This window comes from Delphinapterus leucas, chromosome 15 (genome assembly GCF_059928025.1).
Source record: "Delphinapterus leucas isolate spDelLeu-1000000601 "Yukka" chromosome 15, BTC_Dleu_Yukka2, whole genome shotgun sequence".
NCBI lineage: Eukaryota > Metazoa > Chordata > Mammalia > Artiodactyla > Monodontidae > Delphinapterus > Delphinapterus leucas.
The window spans coordinates 20,755,686-20,761,351 of record NC_143143.1 but is presented as its reverse complement, the minus strand read 5'-3'; the positions used below and the strand labels follow the sequence as shown (position 1 = coordinate 20,761,351).

Genomic DNA, 5,666 nt, shown 5'->3' with positions numbered 1-5,666 from the left:
ACCTCACAATTCCTTGAGTTCCCTCACTCAGATAGCTTCATCTCCATTCCCCTGCAGCCACCCACTCCCAAGGCTACACCTTGGATATAAACATACCCCTCATCCCTCCACCTTTCCTACTCTGTACTCCCTCTACCCCTGCTTCTTGATCCAATCCGATTCTCCAGACTCTCTCAGCCTTCCCTAGCCACTCAGCTCACCAGCACTCTTCCTGTCTTCCTTCCATCCTAGACCCCATGTTCAAACATTGCAACCACCCCTTCACCACCATCTTCATCTTCCAGCCTCACGACCCTGGTCAGTCCAAATAGGGGGTTCTCTCTTCCTACTAGTGGGCTCTCCAGTGGGGACAACCATATTTTTATGCCAATTGTATATATTTATGGTAACAGTGGTTACTTAGCATAACGCTTCTCAAATTTTGATGTGCGTATGATTCACTTGGAGATCAGATTTAAAATGCAGAAGCTGATTTCTCAGGTGTGAAGTAAGGTGTGCTGCTCGAACCGGCTCCCAGGTGAGGCCGATGCTGCCGGTCCTCAGGGCACACTTTGAGCAGCCAGACCTTAGCAATACTTCAGTGTTCCTCCTACTTCGCTCCAGGGAAGAACCACCTGGGGGTACTTGTTAAATATAAAGGTTTTCAAGTCTCTTCCCTGGTTTGGGTTGGAGGCACAGAGACCCTGTGATTCTAACGCATTCCAAGTGACTCTCCTGGGACACTTGGGAAATACCGCAGTCTCGCGGTCATTTGGTTGTATGACGCATTTTGGCTTCCAGACCTCCTCTATCATCCATCCACAAGCTCCACGCTTTCCCCATCACCCCCACCTTCAGCAGGTAAGCTGGTCCCTATCTCCCAGAGAAACCCACCTCCCCAGGTGGGCTGACATAAACTCTCCTGCCAATAAACTTTAGTTATATCCCCTCGTCTTTCTTCTTTTCCCTTCAGTCTTTGAGAAAGAGGCACCTCCTCCGAAGGTCCCACCGGCCTTCCTCAGCCACCTTGTTCAATTACAGCTCCCCTCCACGCTCCCCTTCAGCCTCTGCCAGTCTCCTGGGCCCTCCTCTGCCTGTGAAATCTCTCCTGTCCTAAAATCCCACTCTCCTGATACCCTACCTTCCTCTTCCTTTCACGACCAAGCTTTGTTTTTGGTCATGACTAACTACATTCTACAACGCTATCATGATAGAAAAAGTGATATTTTTAGGTCATTAAACTTATTTTTAAAACTTTTTAAAAGCTTTCTTATTTTGAAATTATTTGAGGTTTACAAGTGAGCCACAAAAATAGTACAGAGAGTTCCCGTATACCCTTCGTCCAGCTTCCCCTCATGTGAACATCTTAGAGAACTGCGGCATGTTGGTCAAAACTAGGAAACTGATGTTGGTGCAGTGCTATGACCTAAACTACAGACTTTCTGATTTCACCAGTTTTCCCACGAAAAAAGTGTATATTTTTAATTATACAAGGCCTACAATTAATCATTCTTTTAATAATTAGAAAATATAAATATAAAAAGAGAAAAAAATCATGGTCACCAAAATCCACCATCCAGACACAACTACAGCTAAGGTTTTGTTGTTCCTCCTGCAATGCTTTACCCATATAAATCAATTTTTTTACAAACATATGCTCACCCTGCCCTGCAATGCGCTTTTCCCGCTAAACACTATATTGTAAATGGCCTTCCGTGTTTAGTAATTATAGCTCCAGATATAATTCTTATTGTATTAAAATTTTTAACTTTTTGGTAGGCAATAGATTCACATGGTCCCAAATTCAAAAGGTAGGAAAGGGTATTTAGCAAAAATATAAATCTCCCTGCCATCCCCATTTCCTCCTCACCCAATTCCTTCCTCTCCCAAGTTATTATGTACATCAAAAAATGTCAAAGGCTGAAAGCAAACTCTGAGATGAATAAACCATTGGTTTACTCAGTCAACCCCCTATTACTGGATACTTAGGTTGTTTCCACTGCTTTACATTATAAAGAACACTTTGATATAACAACTGTGTGCCTCCTCCCTTGTCCAGCTGTCCAGTTATTTCCTTAAGATAAATTGCTAGTGGAGTGGCCAGGTCAAAGTCTTGACATTTGTGGGGAGAGGGGGCAGGGTTTTTTATTTCGAATTGCTTTTTCCAAAGATTATACACCACTTCCTACACCCAGGCCCACCCAGGCTATCAGACTATACCAATCAGATGGGCCACAGTGATATTGTTTTAATCTGTATTTCTTTCATAACCAGCAAGGTTGAATCATGTTTATTTGGTATCTATGTGCAGAGGAATTTCTTGGAAGATGTCCTCGGATGACTACCTCCACTTCTTCCCTCCCCATTGACTCCTGACGATATGGGGTCCAACTTCATCCCTCCCCAACCAAGATGCAAAGCCTGGCCCATAAGTAGGCATTCAAACGATCCCTTCGCATCCTCATCCTATTTAATTTCTCTCTGTCACTGAACATTACAGACGAGGTCATCCTTTAAAAAGAAAAAATTGTTGTTGTTAGACTGAGTCTTTTTTTTTTAATCCAACTTTGTTTATAGAATTCACAGTCTTATGTATTTGAGTTTTGACAAACATACAGTCATGTAACCACCACCACAATCAGAACATAGAATATTTCCATCACTCCAAAAGTTCCCTTGTGCCACTTTGTCAGTTCCTCCCCAGCCCCCATCACTGGCAACCACTAACCTGCTTTTCATTGCTATAGTTTTGCCTTCTCTTGAATTTTATATAAGTGGAATCATACAGTATTTGGGTTTTTGTTTCTGGATTTTTTCAGATTCATCAATGCTGCTGCAAGTATTAGCTCATTCCTTTTTACTCCTGTGTACGGATATGCCACATTTTGTTTACCCATTCCCAAGCTGATGGACTTTTGGGGTGTTTCCAGTTTGGGGCTATTTTGAATAAAGCGGTTAAGAACATTCAAGTCTTTCTGTGAACATAAAATTTCATATTTCTTTGGTAAATCCCTAAGCGTGGAATTCTGAGTTACTGTGTAGATGTTATGTTTAACTTTGTAAGAAAATGCCCATCTGTTTCCCAAAGTGGCTGTACCATTTCACATTCCCACCAGCAGCCTATGAAAGTTTCAATTGCTACACAACTTTGCCAACACTTTAAGGTGATTCACAGCCCCACAGTGATTGGTTCAGAGCTGGACATGTGACCCAGGCAGGACCAATTAGAATGAATCCCTTGGTGAGTTGTACACTGGGAAGGGAGGATCACATTTTCTTTGATGTGAATGAGCTGGCAAAGCAATATAGGCTTGGGGTGGTGTGCTTGGTGTTGTTATATGGTCTTTATAATTCTAGCCATATGAATAGACTTGCAGTGGTGTCTCATTGTGGTTTAAAGTGCATTTCCCTAATGACTAATGAATTTAGCATCTTTTCTACATGCTTATTTGCTACTCATATACCTTCTTTGTTTAAAATTTTTAATTAAATGAAAATTAGGGTTATACATGCCATGGTTTAAAAATAATTCAGGGACTTCCCTGATGGCCCAGAGGTTAAGACTGCACTTGCATTGCAGGGGCGTGGGTTCAGTCCCTGGTCAGGGAACTAAGATCCCCGCATGCCGCACGGCACGGCCAAAAAAGAAAAAAATTCAAAAAGTACAAAAGGGAAAAGTAAATCTTCACATCTCTGATAACCCTGTGAAGGTGACGGCTGAGGAAACTGAAGCACAGGTAGCTTTTCCCCCAGTTACATAGCTAGACAGCGGTGGGGCTGGGAATTAAACCAAGGCAGTCTGGCTCCAAAGCCAGCCTTATCCATTTTTACATAAATGATAGCACATCCTGTTCTATTGTCCTTCTGATGTTTTTCACTTCAGATATCTTAGATATTGTTCCAAATTAGTACTTATTGATCTCCCTTGTTTGTTTTAATAATTCCATATATTCCACCGAAATGCATATATTCCACTGAAATGATGTCATTATTAATTTGGCAAGTCCTCTATTGATGGACGTTTAGGTTGTTTCCAACCCTTTGCTACAACAAATAATGCTGCAATGAATATCCTTGTACAAACCTCTCTGTACCCATGTATAAGCATATCCATCCAGTGGATTCCTAGAAATGGAATTACTAAGCCAAAAAGTGTATATCTTTACTATTTTAAAGTGTCTATTTCCCCACATCCTCTCAAACACTGTGTTAAACTTTTCCATTCTTGCCAGTCTGGTAGATTTTTAAAAAAATGCTACCTCTTCATTGTTTTATTGTACATGTCTTCATTATGAGTGAGGTTGAGTATGTTTTCATGCCTTTAAAATTCAATTTCAGCTCTTTGCCGCATCTACTGAGAGAATGAAGACCATTCTCGGCAGTCAGACTGTCGACATTCCAGAAAATGTCGACATTACTCTGAAGGGACACACAGTTATTGTGAAGGGCCCCAGAGGCACCCTGCGGAGGGACTTCAATCACATCAGTGTAGAACTCAGTCTCCTTGGGAAGAAAAAGAAGAGGCTCCGGGTTGACAAATGGTGGGGGAATAGAAAGGAGCTGGCCACTGTTTGCACTACCTATAGTCATGTACAGAACATGATCAGGGGTGTTACACTGGGCTTCCGTTACAAGATGAGGTCTGTGTATGCTCGCTTCCCCATCAACGTCGTTATTCAGGAGAATGGTTCTCTTGTGGAAATCCGAAATTTTGGGGGTGAAAAATACATCCGCAGGGCTCGGATGAGGCCAGGTGTTGTTTGTTCAGTATCTCAAGCCCAGAAAGATGAGTTGATTCTTGAAGGAAATGACATGGAACTTGTGTCAAATTCAGCTGCCTTGATTCAGCAAAAGCCACAACAGTTAAAAACAAGGATATCAGAACATTTGTGGATGGTATCTGTGTTTCTGAGAAAGGAACAGTTCAGCGGGCTTATGAATAAGATCTGAGTGATCCAGTTACAGAAACCGCAAGGGGCCAGGTTCACATGTGATATTTTTAAAATGAATAAAAGCTCTTTTGACTTGGGGAAAAAAAATTCAATTTCATTTCCTGTGAATCAGAATTCTCCTTAAGATGTCTGGTGGTCTCACAGCTAGGCCCTAGTTTTGCTCTCACTTCCCTGCTTGTTTTTTCCTTCTCCATCTTCTCTGCTGGCTTTCCTTCCTCCATTTTTCCTCTCCAAATGGCAATTCTCTATGGTTTTCTCCTTAGTCCTCTTCTCACTCTACTTCATACCCTGGGGTGTCTTGTTCTTGCCCACAGTGGACATTGTCCCCTTCTTATTTACAATTCTCATTCTCCATCTTCTTTTTCTTTTTGGCCACGCGGAACAGCTTGTGGGATCTAGTTCCCTGACCAGGGATCAAAGCTGGGCCCTTGGTGGTGAGAGCGTGGAGTCCTAACCACTGGATTCCCAGGGAATTCCCTCATCGTCCATCTTTATATAACTTTCTGTGAGCTCCAGATCCACATTTTCAATTGCCTTCTAAACATACCTACCTCGGTGCCCTTCAAACACCTCAAAAGTCTCTATATTCAAAACTGGACTTGGTCTCTTCCCTCTCCAAATCTGTTTATCTTCTCCAAATGTCAACTACTGGTGCCTCTATCTATGCAGTTCGTCAGGCAAAAAGTTGGAAGTCATTCTGCCTTCACTTGTCAATCCAGCCAGCCCTAGATGCTG

At 42.2% G+C, this 5,666-nt stretch overlaps 1 pseudogene; it reads left to right on the top strand.

Annotated features, from left to right (window-relative positions):
- Positions 1–4,302: 4,302 nt before the first annotated feature.
- On the top strand, positions 4,303–4,937 carry LOC111181871 (large ribosomal subunit protein uL6 pseudogene; annotated as a pseudogene).
- Positions 4,938–5,666: the final 729 nt, after the last annotated feature.